The following is a 12,264-nucleotide window of genomic DNA, read 5'->3' on the forward strand; positions in this document are numbered from 1 at the left end:
TGCAGATTCTGGAGGGGCTGAGCAACTCCTCAGTGCTGTCCAGAAGGAGCCCGCATCCTCTCTCAGACCCCTCCAATTTTTTTCCCCCGGTGGTAAGCACCCTGGATGGGAGGCCAGGACTCCCCGGGGTGAGACTGGATGTTGAGGAGGCAGGAAAGCAGGAGGCCTGTTTATGCAATCAAGAGAGGAGCAGCCTCCTTCGATGGTAGGGAACACCTGTGCCTCTTGGCATCGTGCCTCCCTGGACAGGCAAACCAAGCTACCCACGTGCATGGTGATTAGTATTATTCTCCCCCTCCTGTTCAGCAACACTGGCAACAGGGGCATCATTAATACCACATCTCTGCCTCGCTCGCTCTTCTGCCTCCCGACAATGTCAGTCCATCACTGTCCCCATCAGCTCTGATTTACTGCGAAACCTCAACAAGCCTCTCCTGGATGGTTGCTATGGATTTTCTAACTGCATCCAATCTTGCCAGCTCTAATTCATGAAGTAGCTAAAGCCATAGAAACTCAACAACCGACTTCCTTGCCTAACCATTGCTGGCTTCCTAAGCAGCTCAGAATAGAACACAACTGCTCTTTGGTATTTTTTTTCCCTTGGTGTGTGTATGTGCGTAATTATTTGTCTACTGCCTGCTTGGCTGCCAGTTTCTTTTACTGTATCCATAGCAGGGAGCCCACAGCAGGGAACCCTCTGCCAGACCCTGTGTGGGGCCTTGGTAAGTCTTTGTCAAATGAATGACTAAGGTGGACTGCCACCTACAGGGTGTGAGATAGGCCCTTCAATAAAATGTGTAGCCAATGCTAAAGCACTTCCTCTAAACCCTGACAAAGAAAACTGTGACAGAAGCACTTTTAGAGCCACAATCAGTCCGGACATGATTAGTTCCCCATGAAGGACCCCAGAGAGCAGCTAGCTGGTAAGTGGAAAACACTATAGCTTGCTCTTTGTTTGTTTTTGGGTTTTTTTTTTTCCAGACCTTCAAGACATTAGGCTGGATGAGTTTTAGATTGTCCTGTCTAACAAACTAATTTTTATAGATGGAGAAAACAAGTCGTGGAGAAAGTTACCCACTTCCTAAATGACAAGCTATAGGCTTCAAGAAGATCCAAGGAGCACCACAGAGAACCAAAGCGAAGACATCCCACCGTGTGTGTTCTCCAGTGTGCTGCTCAGCGCCTAGGTCAGCAGAGTGGAGCTATGTTAAGTGCCACAGTGGGTGAGAGACCCAGGTCAGAGTGGGACGAGGCTCTCTTCACAGAGCCTCCTGCAATTCCACTTCATTTACACTGATCCATATTCCTTCTCTATCCTGATGTTATTTGTCTGGGGAGTCTGGAGTCAGGAAAAGTAGTCTGACAACAAGGGAGGACAGTGGGTCTTGAGTCAGAAAGACCTGGCTCAACCCAAGCTCTTCCGCTTGGTTATGAACTTGAGTGATTTCTTTGAGCTTTCTAAACCTTAGTTTCTTTACAATAATGACCTCTAGGGTTGTTATAGGAAGTGAATGACCATGGGAGGATTAGTAGAAAGAGTGGGGTATGTGTGAATACAATCAAAATATATTATAAGAAATTATCAAAGGCTTAATAAGGATTAAAGATGAACCTAACAAGAAAACCTGCTATATTTAGTGAATACTCAATGATTTTTTTTTTGTTCCTTTCCATAATTCCTCTCTTCTAGTAAAGCTCTCTTATCCTGTCTTTCTGGGCTATACTCTCTACCTAAGATGGCATTCACATTTTAAATAGGACCTTTCTTATTAAATTACATATAATTGTATAGTATGTTATATATTTTATATTATTTAACCAAATTGTGTACAAATGTTATTTAACCAATTTGGTTACAAATTTAACTTTTAATATAAAGTAATTTGTCAAAAAGTAAAAAGAAATCTATGATCAAGAAATGAAGTGGCACAGCCTTTGAGATCTCACTTAATTTTGAATTTCAAGTTTCAAACAATCAATGGAATGGCTTTGGGAAGGCTGAGTCCATTTTGAAAGTCTTCTTCTCTCCCCTTGTAAATGGGACCTGTGGTTGTTAAGACTGTGGTGAGGATTAACTATAATGAGGACATGGTGCCTGGCACAGAAGGAGCCCCTTAGAGAAGCTAAGGCCCTTGCTTTTACCTGTTGCCATCTGTGGTCCTGGCGACATCATCCCGGTGACAGCCCATTAACCAACACTAAATTGCAATTCCTAGAGGGTTGATTATAATTTTGAAAATAGAGAATAGGAATTTTTTCCCCAAACATGGCCTCAACTCTATATACCAAGTCCTGGAGCTATTGGCTGTATTCATTATTCATTGTAATTCCCTAAGGGACTCACAGTCACCCATTAACACATCTAGAATTACTTAGGGGGATTTACAGTTACCCAGTGATACACCTAGAATCACTTAGGGGATTTATAGGAGCCCACTGGCACAACCAGAGTCACTTAGGGGATTGACAGTCACCCACTGGCACACCCAGAATCACTTAGGGGATTGACCGTCATCCACTGGCACACCTAGAGTCACTTAGGAGATTTTCATTCTCCTGAGACTAAGACAAAATGGTCTATACTGAAAGCCATAGGATGCCCATCACAGGAACGTTCATAAGGTAGAGGAAGGATTTCTTTTTACATAGTGAATATGGGACAATTTTTTCTTAGCATTCATTATCTTGTGAGACGGCCTTGAAAAGAAGACATTTGAAGCAGAATCTGTTGGTGAGGAAACAGAAAGGAGGAGTCTCAGTGAGCATGGTGGCTTAAACCCATGATTCTAGAAAACTGAGTCAGGAGAATCCAAAGTCTGAGTACAGTCTTGGCTATTCAGTGAGAACCCACTCCCAAAATAATCAATTTGTGCTAGAGAAATAACTGTCAGTAAAATGCTTATCTCCTGAGCCTGAGAACCTGAGTTTGACTCCTCAAATCCACGTTAAAAACAACAACAACAACAAACCAAAAAAACATTGGACATGGCAGCGCATTTTTATAATCCCAGCCCTGGAGGGTCAGACACAGAGGAATCCCCAAGTCTCTCTGGTCAGCCCGGCTATCCTAATCTTGGGGCAGCATTCCAGCCATCAGGGAAGCTTCTTCACTAGATGGTGAACAACTCAAAACAGCTTCAGAAAGTTCCAGAAACTGACCAGATTCACTAGGCCCTTTCCTTTAAAGAGCAAGATTACTGAGTGTCAGTCTCAGACAAGCCGAGCTGCAAGCAAGAATCTAAAGGGACCGGCTGACTGGAAGAAGCAGAAAGCAGCAGAGAGGCAAGGAAGAGGTTTAGACCAACCAAGTCTCTTCAAGGATGCTCTCCAAGGATGCTGCTGGCAGGCTGTGTAGTGTACCTTAGGTTTCCAACTTGGCAGAACTGTCACCCATGTTGGGGTAGGCTTTAGGGATATAGCTGTCTTTGAGTCATTTCTGATCCTATAACCTCTCACACATGCCTAAATGTAATTCTAATAAAACTCATTGGTTCATCAAGTTGATTTTTTTTTTTGGTATCTATATTTTGGTCTGTTGTGAGTTCCCTGTCTGGGGTGAGTAGATGTGTGTGTAGTGTCTCCCCAGAAAAAGATGTCACACAATACCTTCTTGGCGAGTTGAAAGCCTGCGAGAGGTCCTGTCTTACAATAAAGATGCTGCTGCTTGAGGAATGCCAACCAAAGTTGTCCTTTGTCCTCTGCATTCATGTACATGTACAACCTGTGTGCACACGAGCATGTATAGATGCACACACACACACACACACACACACACACACACACACACACACCCCAAACAGGAGCAAAATCAGAACAAAAATAAAATAAATGGAAGGAAGGATGGGCTTCCCGTAACAAATCTAGTTTATCTGGTAGCAGAATTATCAGTACTGTCAGAAGATGGTAGAAGAAGTTAACTCGAGAATACTCACAATTGACATTTACTACTTTAGTTATTTCTATGCCCAAATGTTTTACATATCACTTTTTAATTCCATCATGTTGATAGGCAACAGAAAAAAGAGTTGCCGAATAGCATTAAAATAGAAAAATCATTGGTGGGCAGCTCCAATTTCCACTTTGTTTATTTATCATTCATTCAATCACGGTTTCATTCATATTTTAATTGGATTTCATACCGTTTTCTGCCTTTATCATGTGACTTAGCTAGCAAAATTGTGGCCCATAGGTAAGGCAGTACATTTGACCTCTTTTCCCTTCTAGGCACACAGCTCAGGACTTCTGAGAGTAGCGTCTTTGTGGTGTCTTCTCTGATTCCCACTGCACTTGCCTGTGCATTCTACGCTGAGAAGACCACAGAGATGTGTGAGACATAACTGTGCTTGCAAGTGTACTGCTTAGTGCAGAAGACAGATGAGTATTGAAAATGATAATGAGGCCGCGCTGGATAAATACGCCTTTAATCCCAGTACCTGGGAGGCACAGGCAGGCGGATCTCTGTGAGTTCGAGGCCAGCCTGGTGCACAGAGCGAGTTCCAGAAAAGCCAAGGCTACACAGAGAAACCCTGTCTTGAAAAACCATAACAGAGAAAAAAAGTTGCAGTCACATCAGTGTTCTAATGTACACACAAGACAGTGAGCTACAGCAGTAGGAGATAGAAAAGGGGAATTGAAACCTGATTGTGGTATCAGGAAAGCTTTAGTAGTGACATATTAAGGCTGGGAGTATTTCAGGTGAGCCCTGGAGCTTATGAGTGCCAAACCCTGGTCCTGGCATTAAGGCATAGCAGTCATAACAAAATTCCTTATCAGTTCTTCCCAGCATGGGGAGAGAAACAAGACGGGAGGAACTGAAAATGTCCATGTTATGGGTTTGCATTTGAAATGCCCCCTCAGGGTCTTGTGCACTATTTTGAGAAGTTGTGGAACCCTTGGTGCATGGGTGCTGGTTGGTAGATATAGGCAGTTAGGAGTAGGCTGTGAGCCATATAGCATGGCCCTGCTTCCCATCCGCTCTATTTCTTGATCTGCCAAAATGTGTGAGAATTCTGCCAAGAGTTTCTGCTGTGCAAGGTCTAAATTATGAGTTAAGAAAGCCTTTCTTGATAGACCCATATCTACCACCATGCACAAAACTCAAGTCCAAATGGATCAAAGACCTCAACATAAGCCAACCACACTGAGCCTCATAGAAGAGAAAGTGGGAAGTACACTTGAATGCATTGGCACAGGAGACCACTTCCTAAATATAATCCCAGTAGCATAGAAACTGAGAGAAGCAATTAGTAAACGAGACCTCCTGAAACTGAAAAGCTTCTGTAAAGCACAGGGCACAGTCAACAAGACAAAATAGCAGCCTACAGAATGGGAAAAGATCTTCACCAACCCCACATCAGACAGAGGTCTGATCCCCAAAATATACAAAGAACTCAGGAAATTAGTCATCAAAAGAACAAATAATCCAATTTTTAAAAAATGGAGTACAGGCTTAAACAGAGAAATCTAAAATGGCTGAAAGACACTTAAGGTCAACATCCTTAGCCATCAGAGAAATGCAAATCAAAACAACTCTGAGATTCCATCTTATGCCTGTAAGAATGGCCAAGATTAAAAACACTGATTACAACTTCTGCTGGAGAGGATGTGGGGCAAAGGGAACACGCTTACATTGCTAGTGGGAGTGGAAATTGGTACAGTCCCTTTAGATATCAGTATGGAAATTTCTCAGAGAATTCAGAAACAACCTACCTCAAGACCCAGCAATACCACTTTTGGGTATATAGCCAAAAGATACTCAATCGTACTGCAAGGACATGTGCTCAACTATTTTCATAGCAGTGCTGTTTGTCATAACCAGGACCTGGAAACAATCTGAATGCACCTCGACCAAAGAATGGATAAGGAAAATGTGGTACATTTACACAATGGGGTACTACACAGGAGAAAAAAATAATGACATCTTGAAATTTGTAGGCAAATGGATGGAATTAGAAAACATCATATTGAGTGAGGTAACCCAGACCCAGAAAGACAAATATTATATGTACTCACTCATAAGTACTTTTTAAACATAAAGCAAAGAAAACCAGCCTACAATTCACAATTCCAGTCAACCTAGACAACAATAAGGACCCTAAGAAAGGCGTACACGATTTAATCTACATGAGAAGTAGAAAAAGACAAGATCTCCTGAGTAAACTGGGAGCATGGGGACCATGGGAGAGGGTAGGAGGGAAGGGGCGAGGAAGCAGAGAAAAATGTAGAGCTCAATAAAAACAATAAAAAAAAATAAGTTGAAGGGGAAAAAAAAGCCTTTTTTCTCTTAAGTTGCTCTGTCCGGTGTCTCGTAACACAGTGAAGACAGGGATGAACATCAGAAGAACATATAATTCAATATGATGAGAACCCCGAGGAGGAAGGAGAAAGGAGATGGTGAGTTGAAGAAAGGTCCGAGAGGCAATGTGTATATGACCACAAGCAGCCTAGTACAGCAGCCAAGGAAAGCAGGATCTCTGTCAGCCAGAATGCTGCTTCCTTCCGACATGGCCTTGCTACAGACATCACTTCAGCTAGTGAATATGTTTACCCCTAAAAAGACAGGTATAACGTTCATCTAAAAATAACAGACCAACACAATGGTAACCCACAAGCCTGAAGAAAGTCTGCTGTATCTTTGAAGGGCTTGAATGAAGACTGGAAAGGCAAAGAAAGAAACTTAGATAAGCTACTTGGGAAAACCTCCTGATCTTAGTAATGCAGGCAGAAATCAGCACTGGCTTGTTGGTAGAAACGTATCGCCAGACTTGTGTTCTATCAAGAGCCACACGGTTTGATTGTTGTGGTCTTAAGGAATGTAAAATGAAACAAAAACAAATGTTACAGAAATCTGTGTATACATGCAAAACGTACATATGTATGTAGACCCAGAAGGACCCTCTCATGGGGCGTCTGAGAAAGTCCTAAAAATATCATTTTTCTCAGATAGGTAGGCATTAGTCGACTCCCTTCATCACCTTCAGGCTCCAATATTTTCTGGACTCGATAAGCACCATTTTATCTTGGTATTAACATTAACTCTTACATCAGACATCCCACTTAGAAGAATCTCTGGCCACACTAATAGAAAACAATTCTTACAACAGCAATGGAAATTCATTAGGAGAGGGAGGAAAGTTTTAAAACCTGGATAAATTACTTAATACCTCTGCTGTGATTTGAATACAAAATCTCTAAGGGCTTGTGTGTTTGGACACTTGGCTCCCAGCCGGTGGTGCTGTTAGGGAAGGCTGAGCAACCCTTTGGAGGCAGAGCCGCATTGGAGGAAATGGGTCGCTGGGGGCTGTCTGATGCTGTGAAGATGATACCTAAATTGTAATGTAGATATAGGGTCAGTACCATGGGGGGGTCCATGGAAGAAAGCTGCATAGATGGAATGGTGGGTGGAAAAGTCTGAGACAGGCCATGTTTGTTGCAGGCAGCAGGGATGGAGGGGCCTGGCTAACGATGTTCTTTGGAACAGTGATGGTTCCATTATGAGTCCCAGATGCCAGACCCAGAAGGATTTGGTGTTTACCTTACAAAGTTTTGGTGTTACTTTGGTCTGATCTTTCCTTTCTGTGCCCCCCCCCATTTTTTCTTTTTCACACAGGAATGTATATTTTATGCCAATGTATACAGGAAGTGTGCAGTTTGTTCTTTGATTTTGCAAGGGTCACAGTTAAGAGACTGCAGTACGTGAAGAGACTTTGGACTTTTGGACAGTGTTAAAATTGTTAAATGCCACGGAGACCTTTGGAGCTAGACTGAAGCATTTTTCATCAAAAGATGGCTGGGATCCAATGAGAAATGTTTCTATAGGCTCATATGTTTGGACACTCGGTTCTGGTCCCCAGCTGGCGTAGCTATTTGGGAAGGTTGTGGAACTGTTAGGAGGTAGCGTCTTGCTGGAGGAAGTGAGTCACGCAGGGTATGTTTTGAGGCTTTATGTTCTGACCCCTCTTCCTGCCTACCCTCTGCTTCCTTAGTATGACTGTATTGTGATGGACCAGCCTTCATCTCTCGCCTGCTGCCAAGTCTTTCCTCTCATGATGGATTGTAACCTTCTGTAACTGTAAGCCAAATTCAACTCTTCTTTAAGTTACTTTTGCCCTTTTATTTTAATCAGAGCAGCAGAAGAGAAATAAAGAAACCCTTTGAATTTGTTTCTTCCTCTGTAAACCGAGGATGATTTTCTATCATACAGGATTGCTGTGGAATAAACGGGTCACATGATTTTGTCATTAATCAGTTCCATTTCCTCTTCCTGTCCTAAGATGAGTTCTTTCTCAGATGTCTAGGTGCCGAAGATTTCCACGGACCACTTTGCGAGAGGAGCTATGTGAGTGTTGATTAGGGCAACGTTCCAGGCTGAACTAAGGGACACAGACCTTCAGTACTTGCTTCAGTAGAAACTCAACAGTGGTTTTGCTTATCTGAGGATCAGGCTACATTCTCGAGCTATGGTGAAGAAGTGTGCTCATGACTGAGACCCTTTACTGATGTGAGAGATATGAACAGCCATGTCACCACCAAGACATCCACTGGGCTGCTTACTCCTAAAAGAATTTGGTCCCAGACGCTTTAGAAACTCAATGTGGTGGAGCATACCTCAATCACATAGCCTGAATGGCTGTCTTTCCTACACAGAAAATACATCTTCGTTTCAGTTTTGCAGAACTGATATGACCTAGCTCAGTGCACCCAGCCTACTCAGAGTATGTGTGTTGGAAGACACATTTGCTGGTGAAAAGGGAGGGAAAAACTGCCACTGAGAGAAATGGAGGGGTTCCTGTCATAGAGAAAACCTTTTGCTTTGGAATAGGTCTTCAAGATAGCATTCAGTCTCAAAGAGTCCCTGTGACCCATGCAGGGAGAGCTCTGAGTAAGAGAAGAGAGAGATGAACAGATTCTAAAGTAGTGGGAAATTAGAAGCATGGAGAGGATCCACCCCCAGCCCTCCAGTCTACCTACCCACTTACCTATTTCTAACTCCTTGTACTGCTACCTGGAGGGCAAGATGAGGAGGTGAAAACAAGCAATAATTTCTCTTACACCTTAAACTTCCAATGGGAAAAAATGTGGAATTCTAGATGGGTTTAGCATCTTGATTTTCTTAGTTTCCTAAATATGACTGGCATTGTTAGCAGTACCATCCTGAACTCATGTGGATGACTTTTTCCTTCCATGTTTGTGATGCAGCTATGAACTAAGGACTTTGGGATATTTAGAATCCCTTTCTGTCTACGGAGCGGTCAAATGGCACAAACCATACTTCAAATCCTCTTAGCTATAGTGTTTTCCACTTAGTTATTAATATTGGTTTAGAGTTTTGGGAGACTGTGTCTTCAGTCATAAAAAAGGAACCATTTTTGTTGCAAGAATCCACTCATATTTATTGTTAGTCTTTATTTCATACAAAATTATTTGCATGGATGGCCTTTGTTTCATTAGAGTGTGAGGAAGGCTCCCACCACTGGCTTGAGCGACTTGTGACAAACAGTTCCTTGGATTATAACTCTATGAGTCTGATCCTGGAATTTTACCCTAAGGCACACACACTTCTGGAAATAAGTGGAAGTCAACTTTCCAGACTTCGAACTGAATGTATAAATCCATAGTGTGGGAGCCTGAGGTCACAGACTAAGCCAGAGGCAAACCTTAGCAGGGCCTGGTGGTGAGGAGCATCTGGAAGCTGTCACCATCAGCTTGCTTTCCTGGCCCATCATTGTCTAATCCCCCAGGTGTAGCCACTTAGCCTGCACCTATGGGCTCAGCCCCGCCCCACTCTGGATCCAGTCCTCTCCCCACTTAAGAGGACTTTAAAGAACTCTAGGCCATTAGTTCAATCAACTAATGACTATTACCCAGTGAGTCGGATCTACATCCTGATTTCCCTGGATTCTCTGTGGCTTACTCCATCCTGCCCTGGTGCTGTCTGAGGTCCAGTTTCATTAGAACCTGTTCTTCCTCTTCCTGACCCCAGCTTCCCTGCATGTCTCGTATATTGTCAACGCACTTAAGAGACTTGCTGGCAGCAGGATGTCCCACACAACTGTAGCCTCCGACTGCTGCCGCTTCTCTGCCTGAATCTCCTCTTCTCAAGCATCCTCTTCTTTTGTCCCTTTTAGCCCAGGATCACCTGGTCTCTGGGTTCTTGTTTATTTTCACCTTTCATTTGGAAACACATTGTGCTGAATCTGTGGATGTGAATCTGAATCACACCCATCCTCTGGTAATTCCTAGACCGTCATAGAAGGCAGACATGGAAGCAAAAATAATCTCACCCAGAAGGGCAAGCACATATACAGTGCTATGGAGAGAAGAATCAGGGCAGCTACTCCTAGGGGCTCCATGATGGCTCCATAGAGAAAGAAAGCTGGGCCCTAAAGGAGCTGTTTACATGGATGGATTGGAAGAACATCCCAGCAAAGAAGCAATAGAAAGCATATGTGTTTAGAGGTATATCAAGGTATCATGGGAGGCTGAAGTGAGGGATGGGTGGGAGTTAAGGCTAATGAACTGGCGGAGTCAGGATGGCCTTGAGTTCATAGTAATGACTTCTACAGCAGTAAGAGTAGAGAAGGATGCCATCAATCACACCAAACCTAGTTTCTTTTTATATAATGTTGTAAGTATGAGTAACATATACTCAAAGGAACTGGCATTTATTTCTCAAAATGAATATTCTAAGATGTTCCTGAGTGTTTCTAACATCTGTGGCCAGAGGTTGGAAATTAATGGCTTACGCAGAGTTAACCATGGCTTTGGGAATGTTGATAAATCTTGTGTTAGGAATGTTCTGGAACCTATTTGACCCCAATTGCCCTCTTCTGTAGCATCTCAGGGGACTACAGTATTGAGCGTTAGGGATAAAATATGGTCTCCTAGTCCTACCCAGTTCAGAACATTTGCCAACCGTCAATCCTGGGATGAAAGAAGGGGCTCGTGGCAGAGGTGTTCTACAAATGAGAGGGCTGCCTGCCTATCCCAATTTCTCTCCACACCCTCAGGTGCCATTGCTGATCTTTCTGACATTGAAGGGGGATACAGGTCTGGAGTGGCCACAGTTGAAGTGAACCATTGAGGTGAAGTCAAGGAAGAAAGGGGGCACTCACACGAGGAAGCTACTAAAACAGTAGGAATAGCAGAGTTAGGAAGACACTTTAGAATGGATGAGACACTCGCCTGAAAACTAGATACAGAGCCCATTGCAAAATTAGAGACGTTAAATCTTTCGGTAAAGTGACAGAGACCTCAATTTCCCAGCCCTGGGAGGACAAGGTTGTACTTGACTACTGTCACAGCTCTGGAGTGTCCCTGTGTGAGGTAGAACTTCAATAAATATATTACATTTATTTTTCTCTCTCTTGGGCATAGTCTTTTTGAATTACTAGGATTACTAGTTTCTATTGGTATTAAAAATAATATTTCTTTGAAAATAGCATGTTCTTTTGGGAGGTCAGGTTGTGACAGATTTACACTTTGTTCTTTTTATTTGGTGTGCATAAAACATTTTATTATAATAAATCTATTACTTTTTATAACAAGGAAACAGACTTGGCTTCCCTTTAAGCATTTCTCACAGGTACAAAGAATGGAAGGCTCAGATGTGTAATAGGAAACACACCTTCTCTTCATTTGGTAGGAGGGGTGTAGGGAAGAGTTGGGGCTTCAAACCGATTGTTTCCGAATATCGAGGCTAGCATGGCAAATGATGTCTAGAAAACGCTTTGTAAATATGTGTTGACTGAGTGAATTTTAGTGAAACCCATTACATTCCATCATTTCCCCTCTTAAAGCCATCATTTCCGGCTTATCTGGTTCCTTCTATGGATTATTGGTGAGGGAGGGGTGAGTGAGGCAGACATAGGTGAGTGCCTTGACTTGGCCACACCCACTGCGTATTGGGAAGCCAGTTTAATCTCAGGCCTAAATCCTGGACTCAACCACAGGCAGGCCTAGGAAGTTCCAGAGGGTCTTTGGCCTGCCAAGGCCTTAACTTTCCATGGATGGTACTTTCCGTGGGTGGTTGCTTTCCATAAATGGTATTGTGGTTCGTAGTGAAGCATATGCCAACCCCAGAGAACACATTAAAAAAAAGTAACTTTGAAAAAACAAGTCCTTGTAGTCAGGAGAGATGGGTCAGTGGTTAAGAGCACTGACTGCTCTTCCTGAGGACCAGGGTTCAATTCCCAGCACCCATGTGGCGGCTCACAACGTCTGTAACTTCCAAGATCTGACGCGTTTATATAGACATACACGCAG

This window comes from Myodes glareolus, chromosome 3 (genome assembly GCF_982192425.1).
Source record: "Myodes glareolus chromosome 3, mMyoGla1.1, whole genome shotgun sequence".
In the NCBI taxonomy this organism is placed as follows: domain Eukaryota; kingdom Metazoa; phylum Chordata; class Mammalia; order Rodentia; family Cricetidae; genus Myodes; species Myodes glareolus.